A 16,915-nucleotide genomic window follows, 5' to 3' on the forward strand; every position below is an offset into this window, starting at 1 on the left:
CATAAAAAACCAGCCTACAAAAACATAATTGATGCATACTACACTAACAGTTTCTGTTAAAATGGGCATATTCATACTTCCAAATTTGAGCAATTCAATACTGATGGAGTTAAATGACAATACAACCTCTTGGTGGCTCCTTCTTCTTTCATCTCAGCTAATGGTGAGTAGTCCTCCCATAAGAGTGATTGATTTTCTGCAGTGTTAATGGAAGTTGCTTGTTTCTCAAGCCCTTATGTGATTTGTTAGTGTGCAAGACTTTCTTGTAGGCGTTTGAACTTACTTTGGTGTGTGAACACCAAACTCAGTCTCTTGCCATGTTTCTTATCCATAACCATATGTGAAAGCTTAAATCTTCGCTAAAGGTAATAAAATTGAAAACTAGAAACAGACAATGCTTAAATGATTTGTCAGATTGCTTGGAGCTGGTAGCTCTTTATATAGAAAGTGAGAATGTGCTTTTAAGTAAGATTTTGGTGGAACACCAAACTTAGAATCCTTCATTCTCCCTTAATATGTTTTGGTGTGAAACACCAAACTTAGCTCCTTGCAATACATACTACTCATTTAACCTTTTTATTGAACTAACTATGAAAGAAAAGTACCTCCGGTTGGGTTGCCTCCCAACAAGCGCTCTTTTATTGTCACTAGCTTGACATTGAAGCTTTCTTTTATGGTGGTTGATGACTGTAGTGCCTCAACTTGTCCCCTCTGATCGTGAGCTTCTTCTTTGTTCCTTGGTGCTCTATCTCAGCATGTTCTAGTGATAATATTTTGCTCACAGTGTAGTAATCGTTAGTCTGTTGGTCTGTTCCCAGTTGTTGATAGACTAACTGCACTTTGTCACCTTTGAAGAGCCCTTCTGTTGGGATTTTTTTGTTCTTCCACCCCTTTTTGATTCTGTTTTTGTTTTTCTTCCTTCCTTTTGTTAATTCTTCTTCTTTGAAAACAGGCTCCCTTTTGAAATTCCTTTTCTTAGTTGCCAATACTACAATGTTCCCTTGAGCTTCTTCATTACTTTGCACAGTCTCTTTCTCTTTTTGGCCTGCTGTATCGTCTATCTCTTGCTTGGGAGGGCAGTTGTTGTTTGTCTTGTTGATTTCCTCCCTCCACTGCAGATTCTCCTTGTCTGTTTCTGTACCATCCTTCTTTTCATTACTGTTCGGTGTTTCTGGTAGTACACTCAGAGTGATACTTTCATTATGCATCCTGAGGGTTAATTCTCCTTGCTCTATGTCTATGATGGCCCTAGCAGTGGCTAAAAACGGTCTTCCCAGTATAATGGAATCGCCCTCATCCTGATTCGAATCCAGGATCACAAAATCTGCTGGGAAGATGAATCTGTCTACTTTGACTAGAAGGTTCTCAATTATACCACTGGGGCATATCACTGATTTGTCCACCAATTCTAGAGACATCTGTACCGGTTTTACCTCTTTTATGCCTAACTTTTTCACTAGAGAAGCAGGCATCAGATTGATACTAGCTCCCAAGTCACACATCGCCTTCTTGATAGTCATACTGCCAATGGCGCAGGGTAGAAAGAAACTCCCAGGGTCCTCAAGTTTGGGAGGAAGTCCCTTCTGGATTAGTGCTCTGCATTCCTCAGTGAGCAGTACAGTTTCATTAACTTGCCAACTCCTCTTCTTGTTGATAAGTTCCTTCAAGAACTTTGCGTACAGGGGCATTTGCTCAAGTGCTTCAGTTAAGGGAATATTGATTTCTAACTTCTTGAAGATTTCAAGAAATTTTGGGAAGTGTTGGTCCTTAGTTTCCTTGTTAAACCTTTGAGGATATGGCAAGGGAGGAGTGAAGTTATTTCCCTGCCTTTGGTCCTCAGTTGGCTCTTCAATTACTTCCTTTCCCTTTCTTGATTTTTGTGGCTGATCTTCTTTTTCTTGAGCTTGATCCTGAGTTGGCTTGCTTGCTGCCTCCTTCTTGTCATTGACTTTCTCTTCTTCAGCTTGTTTCTTGTCACTTTCCTTTGGCTTCTTGGTTGCTTCTTCATTTTTCACCAAGACTTTTCCACTCCTCAATTGTATTGCCTTGCATTCTTCCTTAGGATTTGGGATTGTGTCACTTGGCAGTGAGCTTGAAGATTTCTCAACAGAAATCTGTTTGGAGATTTGCCCAATTTGCCTCTCTAGGCTCTTCATGGAGGCTTCATGGTTCTTGGTTGTCATTTCTTGGTGTTTCCACATTTTGTCTATCAAGGTTTCCAAGTTGGTGAGTCTTTGAGATTCAGGTGATGCTTGTGGTGGGTTGTGAAATGTGGATGGTGGATGGTAGGCATTTTGGTTGGTGGGTTGGTTATTAGATTGGTAATGGTTGGGGTTGGAGTAGTTGTTTTGAGGTTTTCTGTAGGGGTTTTGGTTGGTTTGCTGCTGGTTGTGGTTTTGGTTGTTTCTTAAAGTGTTTTGGTTTGAGTTTCTCTGCCATGGTTGTTGATTTTGGTTGTGATTGTCTCCCCACCTAAGGTTTGGGTGGTTCTTCCAAGAAGGGTTGTAAGTGTCACCATATACTTCATTTGGCCCAGAATTTTGGTTGTGCATGTACTGGACTTGTTCTTGTTGTTGCTCCTCTTGAGTCTCTTCACTCTGACCCCATGTGGTTGATGGCTGGCTAGTGTTGACTGCTGCAACTTGGAGACTGTCAATCCTCTTAGCCATTTGCTCAAATTGTTGTTGAAATTGCTGCTGCATCATCTTGTTTTGAGCTAGGATTGAATCCACTCCGTCTAGTTCCATTACTCCTCTTCTTTGTGATGGTTGGCGGCTTCTTTGATGAGCAAAGAAATATTGATTGTTGGCCACCATGTCCACAAGATTCTGAGCTTCCTCAGCAGTTTTCATTAGTTGTAGTGAACCTCCAGCAGAATGATCTAATGCCTCCTGAGATTTCAATGTCAGGCCTTCATAGAAATTTTGCAGCACATCCCATTCATTGAACATCTCTGGAGGGCACTTTCTGATTAAGGCTTTGTACCTCTCCCATGCTTCATACAAGGATTCAGCATCTAATTGTGTGAATGTCTGCACCTCAGTTTTCAGCCTGATGACTCTCTGGGGTGGATAGAATTTGGCTAGAAATTTAGCCACCAAGTCATCCCAACTAGTGATACTTGCTTGGGGAAAAGTTTCAAGCCATTGTGCAGCCTTATCCCTTAATGAGAACGGGAACAGCAGAAGCTTGTAAGTCTCAGGATTCACACCATTGGATTTGACAGTGTCACAGATCCTCAAGAAGGTAGATAGATGTTGATTTGGATCCTCCAATGGTCCTCCTCCAAATGAGCAGTTATTCTGGACCAATGTGATGAGTTGTGGCTTCAGTTCAAAGTTATTTGCATTGACATTAGGGGTGAGAATGCTGCTTCCACAATGTCTAGCATTTGCAAAAGTATAGGAAGCCAATACTCTCCTCTGTTGTGGTGGATTATTAACTCCTTCTCCTGGATTAGATGTATCTCCTTCCATCTCGTGGTATTCTTCCTCAGATTCTTCTTCTCCAACAATACTTTTCCCTCTTTCGGCTCTTCTTAACCTCCTGAGAGTTCTTTCGTCTTGTTCATGAAAATTGGGTATGGCTCTTTGTGTACCTGACATACAAGCAGAACATAAGAGCACACAAACCAGTGATACTTCAATCTACTGTTAGAATGAAGTTTTAGTTAGCTTAAGCAAAAATTCAAACAGTTAGTGGGTTAATCAAAGGTTAAAGAAAAATAAAGAAAAAGTGCTTGATCTAGATTACCACCTCACTTAATCATTGTCAATCTAATCAATCCCCGGCAACGGCGCCAAAAACTTGATGAGATATTTTGATGAGAAACGAATTTCTACCAAAACACCCAAAACTAACCGGCAAGTGTACCGGGTCGTATCAAGTAATAAAAACTCACGGAAGTGAGGTCGATCCCACAGGGATTGAAGGATTGAGCAATTTTAGTTTAGTGGTTGATTTAGTCAAGCGAATCAAGTGTTGGTTGGGTGATTTGTGATTTGCAGAATGTAAATTGCATGAAATTAAAGAGAGCGGGAAAGTAAATTGCTGAAACTTAAAGGACAAGAAATTAAATGACAGAAACTTAAAGTGCAAGAAATGTAAATTGCTTGAAAAGTAAAGGGGATTGGGATGAGGATTTGCAGAATTTAAACAAGGGAAAACTAAATTGCATCAAACAGAAGAGGAAAAGGGAATTGGGATTGAACCGGATCTTATAACAGCAAAGTAAATGAACAATGAAAGCATTAAACAGAGAATTGAAATGAGAATTTAGATCTCAGGACCCAGAGACTAGAAAACCAAGTCTAGATCTCAATGCCTTCCTAGATCCAACAAGAACAATAGCAAGGAAATTGTAAATTGCAAAGAAAAGAGATGAAGATCAAGTAACAGGAAATGAAATTCAATTAACAGTAAAGTAAAGAAAGCAGAGAGATCCAAGATTGAGATTGAAACAGAATTTCTTCAATTCTCAAATCCAAGATCCAAGACAAAGGTAAAATGAAATTGCAAGTAAAAGGAAACAAAGAAATTCAAATTCACTCCGTAACAAAAGCTTCCCAAAAACTATTCTAAAAATTCTAAAAGGAAAAGCTTTAAAAGAAAACTCTCCCGAAAAAGCTCTCTAAACAAATTGAATTCTATCCTATTTATACACTTTCCAAAATGATCTTCAAGCCTTGAGTTGGGCCTTTGTTCTTGGTGGAATTGGGTTGAAAGAGGCCTTGGTTGATTGCTCTTGAAGATTGAAGAAGAACCGAAGTGAACCAATTGAACCGGAAATGGAGTTAGCCAACGTTGGTCTTCAACGTTAGGGTCAAAGTTAGGGGTCTAACTTTGACCCTAACTTTTCATATCAGCAAACCACATTCTTCTGGTTTAGACGTTGGCGCCAACGTTAGGGGTCTAACTTTGACCCTAACGTTGGCCTTGCTTGGTGTGATTGGTGCCAACGTTAGCCTCCACGTTAGGGGGCTAACGTTGGCGCAAACGTTGCCTACTCCCCCATTGTGATTTAAGTGCCAACGTTAGCCTCCAAGTTAGGGGGCTAACGTTGGCGCAAACGTTGGTAGCCCAGGGAGAAACTCTCAAGTTCCAACGTTAGCCTCCAAGTTAGGGGGCTAACGTTGGAGCTAACGTTGGCTACTTCCAAAGAGTGATTCATATGCCCAACGTTAGCCTCCAAGTTAGGGGGCTAACGTTGGGGCTAACTTCATGCAACCCGGTTCAATTTTCACTTATTCCATTGTCCTCTCTTCACTCCTAGCCATTCCTCTTTGCTTCAACCTTTCTCCAAGCCTTGTGATGACAAGTCATCCTAGCCCATTTTAGCTAGTCTTTTTCTTTTGTTTTCATTAGAATTATGCACTTTCTTAAGCTACAAGCAAGCTAATTGAGTAGATTTTCATGTTTCCCTTGATTGAACCAACCATATGTGAATTCATGCCATTTCATGAGGTTTTGAACTATATTTGTTGCATATTGTGGAAGATTGAATACCTCATGATTTTGAGCAAAACTTTGATTAGTTTGGTTGATCAATGATAGGTGAAGAAGGCTTGGAGAAAGGTTGAAGCAAAGAGGAATGGCTAGGAGTGAAGAGAGGACAATGGAATAAGTGAAAATTGAACCGGGTTGCATGAAGTTAGCCCCAACGTTAGCCCCCTAACTTGGAGGCTAACGTTGGGCATATGAATCACTCTTTGGAAGTAGCCAACGTTAGCTCCAACGTTAGCCCCCTAACTTGGAGGCTAACGTTGGAACTTGAGAGTTTCTCCCTGGGCTACCAACGTTTGCGCCAACGTTAGCCCCCTAACTTGGAGGCTAACGTTGGCACTTAAATCACAATGGGGGAGTAGGCAACGTTTGCGCCAACGTTAGCCCCCTAACGTGGAGGCTAACGTTGGCACCAATCACACCAAGCAAGGCCAACGTTAGGGTCAAAGTTAGACCCCTAACGTTGGCGCCAACGTCTAAACCAGAAGAATGTGGTTTGCTGATATGAAAAGTTAGGGTCAAAGTTAGACCCCTAACTTTGACCCTAACGTTGAAGACCAACGTTGGCTAACTCCATTTCCGGTTCAATTGGTTCACTTCGGTTCTTCTTCAATCTTCAAGAGCAATCAACCAAGGCCTCTTTCAACCCAATTCCACCAAGAACAAAGGCCCAACTCAAGGCTTGAAGATCATTTTGGAAAGTGTATAAATAGGATAGAATTCAATTTGTTTAGGGAGCTTTTTTTTGGGAGAATTTTGAGAAGGGAGCTTTGGCTGGAGAGTTTTCTTTTAGAGCTTTCCTTTTAGAATTTTCATAATAGTTTTCGAAGAGCTTTTGAACTTGAGTGAACTTTAATTTCTTGCTTTCATTGCTTTCAATTTCATTTGACTTTTGTCTTGGATCTTGGATTGGAGAATTGAAGAAATTCTGTTTCAATCTCAATCTTGGATCTCTCTGTTTCCTTTACTGTTAATTGAATTAGCATTTCTGTTTCTGTTACTTGATCTTCATCTCTTTTCTTTGCAATTTACAATTTCCTTGCTATTGTTCTTGTGGGATCTAGGAAGGCATTGAGATCTAGACTTGGTTTTCTAGTCTCTGGGTCCTGAGATCTAAATTCTCATTTCAATTCTCTGTTTAATGCTTTCATTGTTCATTTACTTTGCTGTTATAAGATCCGGTTCAATCCCAACTCCCTTTTCCTCTTCTGTTTGATGCAATTTAGTTTTTCTTTGTTTAATTTCTGCAAATCCACATCCCAATCCCCTTTACATTTCAAGCAATTTACATTCCTTGCACTTTAAGATTTCGCAATTTACATTTCTTGCACTTTAAGTTTCTGCCATTTAATTTCTTGTTCTTTAAGTTTCAGCAATTTAATTCCCTGCACTCTTTACTTTCATGCAATTTACATTCTGCAAGTCACAAATCACCCAACCAACACTTGATTCGCTTGACTAAATCAACCACTAAACTAAAATTGCTCAATCCTTCAATCCTTGTGGGATCGACCTCACTCCCGTGAGTTTTTATTACTTGATACGACCCGGTACACTTGCCGGTTAGTTTTGTGATGAAGAGATTCGTTTCTCATCAAAATATCTCATCAAGTTTTTGGCGCCGTTGCCGGGGATTGATCAGATTGACAATGATTAAGTGAGGTGGTGATCTAGATCAAGCATTTTTTCTTTTCTGTTTCTTTAATTTTTGACTTGCACACTAACTGTTTGAGACTTTGTCTCTACTAACCCCCACTGCACTCAAGCTACAGAATGCTCTGTGCATCTTTGCTGATTTGGTTGTATGACATGAACCAGGAGAGAGTTCTCCACCTTTGGAATTTCTGAAGAAGGGCACCAAGAAATGGAGGAGACAGTAAGGAAGTCCATAGTGAGAGGAGAAAAGCTAAGGCACTATGATTTTCAGCCTCCATGATCAAAGAATGAAGGATGTCAAGCTAGTGACAATAAAGAAGCGCTTTGTTGGGAGGCAACCCAACCTGAGGTAGTTTTCTTTTCATAGCTATTTTAATAAAAAGGTTAATTAGTTTTATCTATATTGCAAGAAGCTAAGTTTGGTGTTGCACACCAAAACAATCTAAGGGAGAATGAAAGATTCTAAGTTTGGTGTTTCACCAAAATCCCATCATAAAACACATTCTCAACTTCTGCATAATGCTGGCTTCAAGCATGTTGTATAAACTAGTTAACTATTCTGCTGTTTCCTAGTTTTCAGTTTTGTCATTTTTGAAAAAGAAAAAGAGTTTTACACATGGTTAATCTAATGCATTGGCAAGGTACTAAGTTTGGTGTGCCCACACCAAAGTAAGTACAAAAGCCACAAATAAATCATGCAAGCTAACCATTTTTCAAGTGCTTGGGGAACAAGCAACTTTCAATATCATTGCAGAGGTCCATACAAACTGTTGGAAGGATTAAGCATCATCAACCAAAGAAACAAAAGATGAACATAAAGGCCAGCAATGATGATGATGAGAAGAAGGAAAGAAAGTAAACTTCAACAGGTTGTATTGTTAAGTCATTGTTTTGCATTAAATATTGCTGTGATTGAGAGTTGGATTGTATCCTGATCTACCCTGCCTGTCTGCATAGTATAGTTTCTTTTCTATTTACCCCTGCCTGCATACATAGTATAATTTCTTTCTTTATAATTCAATAAGCAAGATGTTTGATCATTCACAACATTCTTATCTTCAAAACTTGTTTGCACTCAATTTCCAAGAAATGCATCACATGAAAGTTCTTTGAAAAGAAGGATTGAGGAATTAAACAATTTTGAGGCAAGCAAAAGATTAGGAGAAGTGGTGGTTCTGGTTATACGATTTTGTACTGAGGTTGCATGCTTGTGAAAACTTGCATGGGAGCTCATAGGCGGGACATGAAGTTCAAAGAAGTATTGTGGAGATTCTCAAAAATCTATTGATCCAAGAAGCAGCAAACAAAACAAAAGAAAGAAAAGAAAATACAAAAACAAAAAGAACATGGTCCAAGGCTCTGAGCATCAATTACTAGGCAGAAAAGAAAGAAGAAACAATGACTCAAAGAGTTGTTAGCCTAGTAAAATGCTTGTGGTTGAAGTGTGTCAAGGAAAGAGGCTTGAGCAAGTAAATCCTTAGGGGTGCTTTAACACCTAATACCTTAAAACCAACTGGTTTAGGAGTATTGATTGAAAGCTTATCTAAAGAGCCGCTTTGAGACATGATACTTAGAGTCGAGACCAAGGCACAGAAACTATAAGCTGCTTCAAGGTGATTACACATAAAGAGATCTCCATGGTACCATTTGGATGAAAATCCTAAGACCTACGACTCCCAATATGTAAGGACTAGTGAGCACTGAAGCCCTTGCATGAGCATATGATTTAGAATTTATCCCACTGATACTTGATCACTTCACTCACTGCACTTTACAAGTGTTCCTCAATCCATCTTAATTGAAAGAACCTTGGAGCATAAATCTATTTCTTGCTTGGGGACAAGCAAGCTTTAAGTTTGGTGTTGTGATGACAAGTCATCCTAGCCCATTTTAGCTAGTCTTTTTCTTTTGTTTTCATTAGAATTATGCACTTTCTTAAGCTACAAGCAAGCTAATTGAGTAGATTTTCATGTTTCCCTTGATTGAACCAACCATATGTGAATTCATGCCATTTCATGAGGTTTTGAACTATATTTGTTGCATATTGTGGAAGATTGAATACCTCATGATTTTGAGCAAAACTTTGATTAGTTTGGTTGATCAATGATAGGTGAAGAAGGCTTGGAGAAAGGTTGAAGCAAAGAGGAATGGCTAGGAGTGAAGAGAGGACAATGGAATAAGTGAAAATTGAACCGGGTTGCATGAAGTTAGCCCCAACGTTAGCCCCCTAACTTGGAGGCTAACGTTGGGCATATGAATCACTCTTTGGAAGTAGCCAACGTTAGCCCCAACGTTAGCCCCCTAACTTGGAGGCTAACGTTGGGCATGAAGATCACTCCCTGGACTCCCCACGTTTGAGCCAACGTTAGCCCCCTAACTTGGAGGCTAACGTTGGCAAGAGAAACTTGAAACTCATCCCTGGGCTACCAACGTTTGCGCCAACGTTAGCCCCCTAACTTGGAGGCTAACGTTGGCACTTAAATCACAATGGGGGAGTAGGCAACGTTTGCGCCAACGTTAGCCCCCTAACGTGGAGGCTAACGTTGGCACCAATCACACCAAGCAAGGCCAACGTTAGGGTCAAAGTTAGACCCCTAACGTTGGCGCCAACGTCTAAACCAGAAGAATGTGGTTTGCTGATATGAAAAGTTAGGGTCAAAGTTAGACCCCTAACTTTGACCCTAACGTTGAAGACCAACGTTGGCTAACTCCATTTCCGGTTCAATTGGTTCACTTCGGTTCTTCTTCAATCTTCAAGAGCAATCAACCAAGGCCTCTTTCAACCCAATTCCACCAAGAACAAAGGCCCAACTCAAGGCTTGAAGATCATTTTGGAAAGTGTATAAATAGGATAGAATTCAATTTGTTTAGAGAGCTTTTTCGGGAGAGTTTTCTTTTAAAGCTTTTCCTTTTAGAATTTTTAGAATAGTTTTTGGGAAGCTTTTGTTACGGAGTGAATTTGAATTTCTTTGTTTCCTTTTACTTGCAATTTCATTTTACCTTTGTCTTGGATCTTGGATTTGAGAATTGAAGAAATTCTGTTTCAATCTCAATCTTGGATCTCTCTGCTTTACTTTACTTTATCCTGAGAGTTCTTTCGTCTTGTTCATGAAAATTGGGTATGGCTCTTTGTGTACCTGACATACAAGCAGAACATAAGAGCACACAAACCAGTGATACTTCAATCTACTGTTAGAATGAAGTTTTAGTTAGCTTAAGCAAAAATTCAAACAGTTAGTGGGTTAATCAAAGGTTAAAGAAAAATAAAGAAAAAGTGCTTGATCTAGATTACCACCTCACTTAATCATTGTCAATCTAATCAATCCCCGGCAACGGCGCCAAAAACTTGATGAGTTATTTTGGTGAGAAACGAATCTCTTCCAAAACATCACAAAACTAACCGGCAAGTGTACCGGGTCGTATCAAGTAATAAAAACTCACGGGAGTGAGGTCGATCCCACAAGGATTGAAGGATTGAGCAATTTTAGTTTAGTGGTTGATTTAGTCAAGCGAATCAAGTGTTGGTTGAGTGATTTGTGACTTGCAGAATGTAAATTGCGTGAAATTAAAGAAAGCAGGGAATTAAATTGCTGAATCTTAAAGAACAAGAAATTAAATGGCAGAAACTTAAAGTGCAAGAAATGTAAATTGCGGAATCTTAAAGTGCAAGGAATATAAATTGCTTGAAATGTAAAGGGAATTGGGGAATGGATTTGCAGAATTTAAACAAGGAAAAACTAAATTGCATCAAACAGAAGAGGGAAAGGGAATTGGGATTAAACCGGATCTTGAAACAGTAAAGTAAATGAACAGAAAAAGCAATAAGCAGGGAATTGAAATGAGAAATTCAGATCTCAGGACCCAGAGACTAGAAAACCAAGTCTAGATCTCAATGCCTTCCTAGATCCAACAAGAACAATAGCAAGGAAATTGTAAATTGCAAAGAGAATAGATGAAGTAAGTAACAGAAACGGAAATTCAATTAAGCAGTAAATAAACAGAGAGATCCAAGATTGAGATTGAAACAGAATTTCTTCAATTCTCCAATCCAAGATACAAGACAAAAGTAAAATGAAATTGAAAGCAAATGAAAACAAGAAATTAAAGTTCACTCAGTGACAAAAGCTTCCCAAAAACTCTTATGAAAATTCTAAAAGGAAAGCTCCAAAAGAAAACTCTCCCCAAAAAGCTCCCTAAACAAATTGAATTCTATCCTATTTATACACTTTCCAAAATGATCTTCAAGCCTTGAGTTGGGCCTTTGTTCTTGGTGGAATTGGGTTGAAAGAGGCCTTGGTTGATTGCTCTTGAAGATTGAAGAAGAACCGAAGTGAACCAATTGAACCGGAAATGGAGTTAGCCAACGTTGGTCTTCAACGTTAGGGTCAAAGTTAGGGGTCTAACTTTGACCCTAACTTTTCATATCAGCAAACCACATTCTTCTGGTTTAGACGTTGGCGCCAACGTTAGGGGTCTAACTTTGACCCTAACGTTGGCCTTGCTTGGTGTGATTGGTGCCAACGTTAGCCTCCACGTTAGGGGGCTAACGTTGGCGCAAACGTTGCCTACTCCCCCATTGTGATTTAAGTGCCAACGTTAGCCTCCAAGTTAGGGGGCTAACGTTGGCGCAAACGTTGGTAGCCCAGGGAGAAACTCTCAAGTTCCAACGTTAGCCTCCAAGTTAGGGGGCTAACGTTGGAGCTAACGTTGGCTACTTCCAAAGAGTGATTCATATGCCCAACGTTAGCCTCCAAGTTAGGGGGCTAACGTTGGGGCTAACTTCATGCAACCCGGTTCAATTTTCACTTATTCCATTGTCCTCTCTTCACTCCTAGCCATTCCACTTTGCTTCAACCTTTCTCCAAGCCTTCTTCACCTATCATTGATCAACCAAACTAATCAAAGTTTTGCTCAAAATCATGAGGTATTCAATCTTCCACAATATGCAACAAATATAGTTCAAAACCTCATGAAATGGCATGAATTCACATATGGTTGGTTCAATCAAGGGAAACATGAAAATCTACTCAATTAGCTTGCTTGTAGCTTAAGAAAGTGCATAATTCTAATGAAAACAAAAGAAAAAGACTAGCTAAAATGGGCTAAGATGACTTGTCATCACCCTACGTCGCAAGACATGCATATGATAATTATGTGCGCATATTTTAATAGGTGCGATCATACCAGCACTAATGCACCGGATCCCATCAGAACTCCGCAGTTAAGCGTGCTTGGGCGAGAGTCCTGGGAAGTCCTCGTGTTGCACCTCTTTTTTTTTTTTTTTTTTTTTTTTTTTTTTTTTTTTTACGTCGTGCTTACCCTCGTTCTTTAAACGGCGCTATCTTGCACAGTTTTGTTAAAGCGAGTCTCAATGACCTGACTTTAGGCAAGCTCCCACGGGCCCCGCAGGGATTTGCAACTCGACTTACCCTACGTCGCGAGACATGCATATGATAATTTTGTGCGCATATTTTAATAGGTGCGATCATACCAGCACTAATTCACCGGATCCCATCAGAACTCCGTAGTTAAGCGTGCTTGGGCGAGAGTAGTACTAGGATGGGTGACCTCCTGGGAAGTCCTCGAGTTGCACCTCTTTTTTTTTTTTTTTTTTTTTACGTTGTGCTTGCCCTCGTTCTTTAAACGGCGCTATCTTGAATAGTTTAGCTAAAGCGAGTCTCAATGACCTCATTTTAGGCAAGTTCGCACGGGCCCCGCAGGGTTTCGCAACTCGACTTACCCTACGTCGCGAGACATGCATATGATAATTATGTGCGCATATTTTAATAGGTGCGATCATACCAGCACTAATGCACCGGATCCCATCAGAACTCCGCAGTTAAGCGTGCTTGGGCGAGAGTAGTACTTGGATGGGTGACCTCCTGGGAAGTCCTCGTGTTGCACCTCTTTTTTTTTTTTTTTTTTTTTTTTTTTTTTTTTTTTTTTTACGTCGTGCTTACCCTCGTTCTTTAAACGGCGCTATCTTGAATAGTTTAGCTAAAGCGAGTCTCAATGACCTCATTTTAGGCAAGCTCGCACGGGCCCCGCAGGGATTCGCAGCTCGACTTACCCTACGTCGCAAGACACGCATATGATAATTATGTGCGCATATTATAATAGGTGCGATCATACCAGCACTAATGCACCGGATCCCATAAGAACTCCGCAGTTAAGCGTGCTTGGGCGGGAGTAGTACTAGGATGGGTGACCTCCTGGGAAGTCCTCGTGTTGCACCTTTTTTTTTTTTTTTTTTTTTTTTTTTTTTTTTTTTTTTTTTTTTTTTTTTTTTTACGTCGTGCTTGCCCTCGTTCTTTAAACGGCGCTATCTTGAATAGTTTAGCTAAAGCGAGTCTCAATGACCTCATTTTAGGCAAGTTCGCACGGGCCCCGCAGGGTTTCGCAACTCGACTTACCCTACATCGCGAGACATGCATATGATAATTATGTGCGCATATTTTAATAGGTGCGATCATACCAGCACTAATGCACCGGATCCCATCAGAACTCCGCAGTTAAGCGTGCTTGGGCGAGAGTAGTACTAGGATGGGTGACCTCCTGGGAAGTCCTCGTGTTGCACCTCTTTTTTTTTTTTTTTTTTTTTTTTTTTTTTTTTTTTTTTTTTTTTTTTTTTTTTTTTTTTTTTTTTACGTCGTGCCTACCCTCGTTCTTTAAACGGCACTATCTTGAATAGTTTAGCTAAAGCGAGTCTCAATGACCTCATTTTAGGCAAGCTCGCACGGGCCCCGCAGGGATTCGCAGCTCGACTTACCCTACGTCGCAAGACATGCATATGATAATTATGTGCGCATATTTTAATAGGTGCGATCATACCAGCACTAATGCACCGGATCCCATCAGAACTCCGCAGTTAAGCGTGCTTGGGCGAGAGTCCTGGGAAGTCCTCGTGTTGCACCTCTTTTTTTTTTTTTTTTTTTTTTTTTTTTTTTTTTTTTTTACGTCGTGCTTACCCTCGTTCTTTAAACGGCGCTATCTTGCACAGTTTTGTTAAAGCGAGTCTCAATGACCTGACTTTAGGCAAGCTCCCACGGGCCCCGCAGGGATTTGCAACTCGACTTACCCTACGTCGCGAGACATGCATATGATAATTATGTGCGCATATTTTAATAGGTGCGATCATACCAGCACTAATGCACCGGATCCCATCAGAACTCCGCAGTTAAGCGTGCTTGGGCGAGAGTAGTACTTGGATGGGTGACCTCCTGGGAAGTCCTCGTGTTGCACCTCTTTTTTTTTTTTTTTTTTTTTTTTTTTTTTTTTTTTTTTTACGTCGTGCTTACCCTCGTTCTTTAAACGGCGCTATCTTGAATAGTTTAGCTAAAGCGAGTCTCAATGACCTCATTTTAGGCAAGCTCGCACGGGCCCCGCAGGGATTCGCAGCTCGACTTACCCTACGTCGCAAGACACGCATATGATAATTATGTGCGCATATTATAATAGGTGCGATCATACCAGCACTAATGCACCGGATCCCATAAGAACTCCGCAGTTAAGCGTGCTTGGGCGGGAGTAGTACTAGGATGGGTGACCTCCTGGGAAGTCCTCGTGTTGCACCTTTTTTTTTTTTTTTTTTTTTTTTTTTTTTTTTTTTTTTACGTCGTGCTTGCCCTCGTTCTTTAAACGGCGCTATCTTGAATAGTTTAGCTAAAGCGAGTCTCAATGACCTCATTTTAGGCAAGTTCGCACGGGCCCCGCAGGGTTTCGCAACTCGACTTACCCTACATCGCGAGACATGCATATGATAATTATGTGCGCATATTTTAATAGGTGCGATCATACCAGCACTAATGCACCGGATCCCATCAGAACTCCGCAGTTAAGCGTGCTTGGGCGAGAGTAGTACTAGGATGGGTGACCTCCTGGGAAGTCCTCGTGTTGCACCTCTTTTTTTTTTTTTTTTTTTTTTTTTTTTTTTTTTTTTTTTTTTTTTTTTTTTTTTTTTTTTACGTCGTGCCTACCCTCGTTCTTTAAACGGCACTATCTTGAATAGTTTAGCTAAAGCGAGTCTCAATGACCTCATTTTAGGCAAGCTCGCACGGGCCCCGCAGGGATTCGCAGCTCGACTTACCCTACGTCGCAAGACATGCATATGATAATTATGTGCGCATATTTTAATAGGTGCGATCATACCAGCACTAATGCACCGGATCCCATCAGAACTCCGCAGTTAAGCGTGCTTGGGCGAGAGTCCTGGGAAGTCCTCGTGTTGCACCTCTTTTTTTTTTTTTTTTTTTTTTTTTTTTTTTTTTTTTTTACGTCGTGCTTACCCTCGTTCTTTAAACGGCGCTATCTTGCACAGTTTTGTTAAAGCGAGTCTCAATGACCTGACTTTAGGCAAGCTCCCACGGGCCCCGCAGGGATTTGCAACTCGACTTACCCTACGTCGCGAGACATGCATATGATAATTATGTGCGCATATTTTAATAGGTGCGATCATACCAGCACTAATGCACCGGATCCCATCAGAACTCCGCAGTTAAGCGTGCTTGGGCGAGAGTAGTACTTGGATGGGTGACCTCCTGGGAAGTCCTCGTGTTGCACCTCTTTTTTTTTTTTTTTTTTTTTTTTTTTTTTTTTTTTTTTTTTTTTTTTTTTTTTTTTTTTTTTACGTCGTGCTTACCCTCGTTCTTTAAACGGCGCTATCTTGAATAGTTTAGCTAAAGCGAGTCTCAATGACCTCATTTTAGGCAAGCTCGCACGGGCCCCGCAGGGATTCGCAGCTCGACTTACCCTACGTCGCAAGACACGCATATGATAATTATGTGCGCATATTATAATAGGTGCGATCATACCAGCACTAATGCACCGGATCCCATAAGAACTCCGCAGTTAAGCGTGCTTGGGCGGGAGTAGTACTAGGATGGGTGACCTCCTGGGAAGTCCTCGTGTTGCACCTTTTTTTTTTTTTTTTTTTTTTTTTTTTTTTTTTTTTTTACGTCGTGCTTGCCCTCGTTCTTTAAACGGCGCTATCTTGAATAGTTTAGCTAAAGCGAGTCTCAATGACCTCATTTTAGGCAAGTTCGCACGGGCCCCGCAGGGTTTCGCAACTCGACTTACCCTACATCGCGAGACATGCATATGATAATTATGTGCGCATATTTTAATAGGTGCGATCATACCAGCACTAATGCACCGGATCCCATCAGAACTCCGCAGTTAAGCGTGCTTGGGCGAGAGTAGTACTAGGATGGGTGACCTCCTGGGAAGTCCTCGTGTTGCACCTCTTTTTTTTTTTTTTTTTTTTTTTTTTTTTTTTTTTTTTTTTTTTTTTTTTTTTTTTTTTACGTCGTGCCTACCCTCGTTCTTTAAACGGCACTATCTTGAATAGTTTAGCTAAAGCGAGTCTCAATGACCTCATTTTAGGCAAGCTCGCACGGGCCCCGCAGGGATTCGCAGCTCGACTTACCCTACGTCGCAAGACATGCATATGATAATTATGTGCGCATATTTTAATAGGTGCGATCATACCAGCACTAATGCACCGGATCCCATCAGAACTCCGCAGTTAAGCGTGCTTGGGCGAGAGTCCTGGGAAGTCCTCGTGTTGCACCTCTTTTTTTTTTTTTTTTTTTTTTTTTTTTTTTTTTTTTTTTACGTCGTGCTTACCCTCGTTCTTTAAACGGCGCTATCTTGCACAGTTTTGTTAAAGCGAGTCTCAATGACCTGACTTTAGGCAAGCTCCCACGGGCCCCGCAGGGATTTGCAACTCGACTTACCCTACGTCGCGAGACATGCATAT

The 16,915-nt window shown here is 40.7% G+C and overlaps 10 non-coding genes and 4 pseudogenes across 10 annotated transcripts; all 14 read left to right on the forward strand.

Annotated features, from left to right (window-relative positions):
- The first annotated feature begins 12,328 nt into the window (after positions 1 to 12,328).
- LOC148558044 (5S ribosomal RNA) lies at positions 12,329 to 12,427 on the forward strand (annotated as a pseudogene).
- A 208-nt stretch (positions 12,428 to 12,635) lies between these two features.
- LOC148558045 (5S ribosomal RNA) lies at positions 12,636 to 12,754 on the forward strand. Its single transcript, XR_015890192.1, has one exon. It is a non-coding gene; the product is annotated as a 5S ribosomal RNA (ribosomal RNA).
- A 192-nt stretch (positions 12,755 to 12,946) lies between these two features.
- On the forward strand, positions 12,947 to 13,065 carry LOC148558046 (5S ribosomal RNA). Its single transcript, XR_015888542.1, has one exon. It is a non-coding gene; the product is annotated as a 5S ribosomal RNA (ribosomal RNA).
- A 211-nt stretch (positions 13,066 to 13,276) lies between these two features.
- LOC148558047 (5S ribosomal RNA) lies at positions 13,277 to 13,395 on the forward strand. The gene has a single exon (XR_015888935.1). It is a non-coding gene; the product is annotated as a 5S ribosomal RNA (ribosomal RNA).
- Positions 13,396 to 13,619: 224 nt separating this feature from the next.
- Positions 13,620 to 13,738, forward strand: LOC148558048 (5S ribosomal RNA). Its single transcript, XR_015891275.1, has one exon. It is a non-coding gene; the product is annotated as a 5S ribosomal RNA (ribosomal RNA).
- A 237-nt stretch (positions 13,739 to 13,975) lies between these two features.
- On the forward strand, positions 13,976 to 14,074 carry LOC148558049 (5S ribosomal RNA; annotated as a pseudogene).
- A 210-nt stretch (positions 14,075 to 14,284) lies between these two features.
- On the forward strand, positions 14,285 to 14,403 carry LOC148558050 (5S ribosomal RNA). The gene has a single exon (XR_015888543.1). It is a non-coding gene; the product is annotated as a 5S ribosomal RNA (ribosomal RNA).
- A 211-nt stretch (positions 14,404 to 14,614) lies between these two features.
- Positions 14,615 to 14,733, forward strand: LOC148558051 (5S ribosomal RNA). The gene has a single exon (XR_015888936.1). It is a non-coding gene; the product is annotated as a 5S ribosomal RNA (ribosomal RNA).
- Positions 14,734 to 14,941: 208 nt separating this feature from the next.
- LOC148558052 (5S ribosomal RNA) lies at positions 14,942 to 15,060 on the forward strand. Its single transcript, XR_015891286.1, has one exon. It is a non-coding gene; the product is annotated as a 5S ribosomal RNA (ribosomal RNA).
- A 232-nt stretch (positions 15,061 to 15,292) lies between these two features.
- LOC148558053 (5S ribosomal RNA) lies at positions 15,293 to 15,391 on the forward strand (annotated as a pseudogene).
- A 210-nt stretch (positions 15,392 to 15,601) lies between these two features.
- Positions 15,602 to 15,720, forward strand: LOC148558054 (5S ribosomal RNA). Its single transcript, XR_015888544.1, has one exon. It is a non-coding gene; the product is annotated as a 5S ribosomal RNA (ribosomal RNA).
- Positions 15,721 to 15,954: 234 nt separating this feature from the next.
- Positions 15,955 to 16,073, forward strand: LOC148558055 (5S ribosomal RNA). The gene has a single exon (XR_015888937.1). It is a non-coding gene; the product is annotated as a 5S ribosomal RNA (ribosomal RNA).
- Positions 16,074 to 16,281: 208 nt separating this feature from the next.
- On the forward strand, positions 16,282 to 16,400 carry LOC148558056 (5S ribosomal RNA). Its single transcript, XR_015891297.1, has one exon. It is a non-coding gene; the product is annotated as a 5S ribosomal RNA (ribosomal RNA).
- Positions 16,401 to 16,630: 230 nt separating this feature from the next.
- Positions 16,631 to 16,729, forward strand: LOC148558057 (5S ribosomal RNA; annotated as a pseudogene).
- The last annotated feature ends 186 nt before the right edge of the window (positions 16,730 to 16,915 follow it).

This window comes from Arachis ipaensis, chromosome B6 (genome assembly GCF_059453495.1).
Source record: "Arachis ipaensis isolate K30076 ecotype BB chromosome B6, ASM5945349v1, whole genome shotgun sequence".
NCBI lineage: Eukaryota > Viridiplantae > Streptophyta > Magnoliopsida > Fabales > Fabaceae > Arachis > Arachis ipaensis.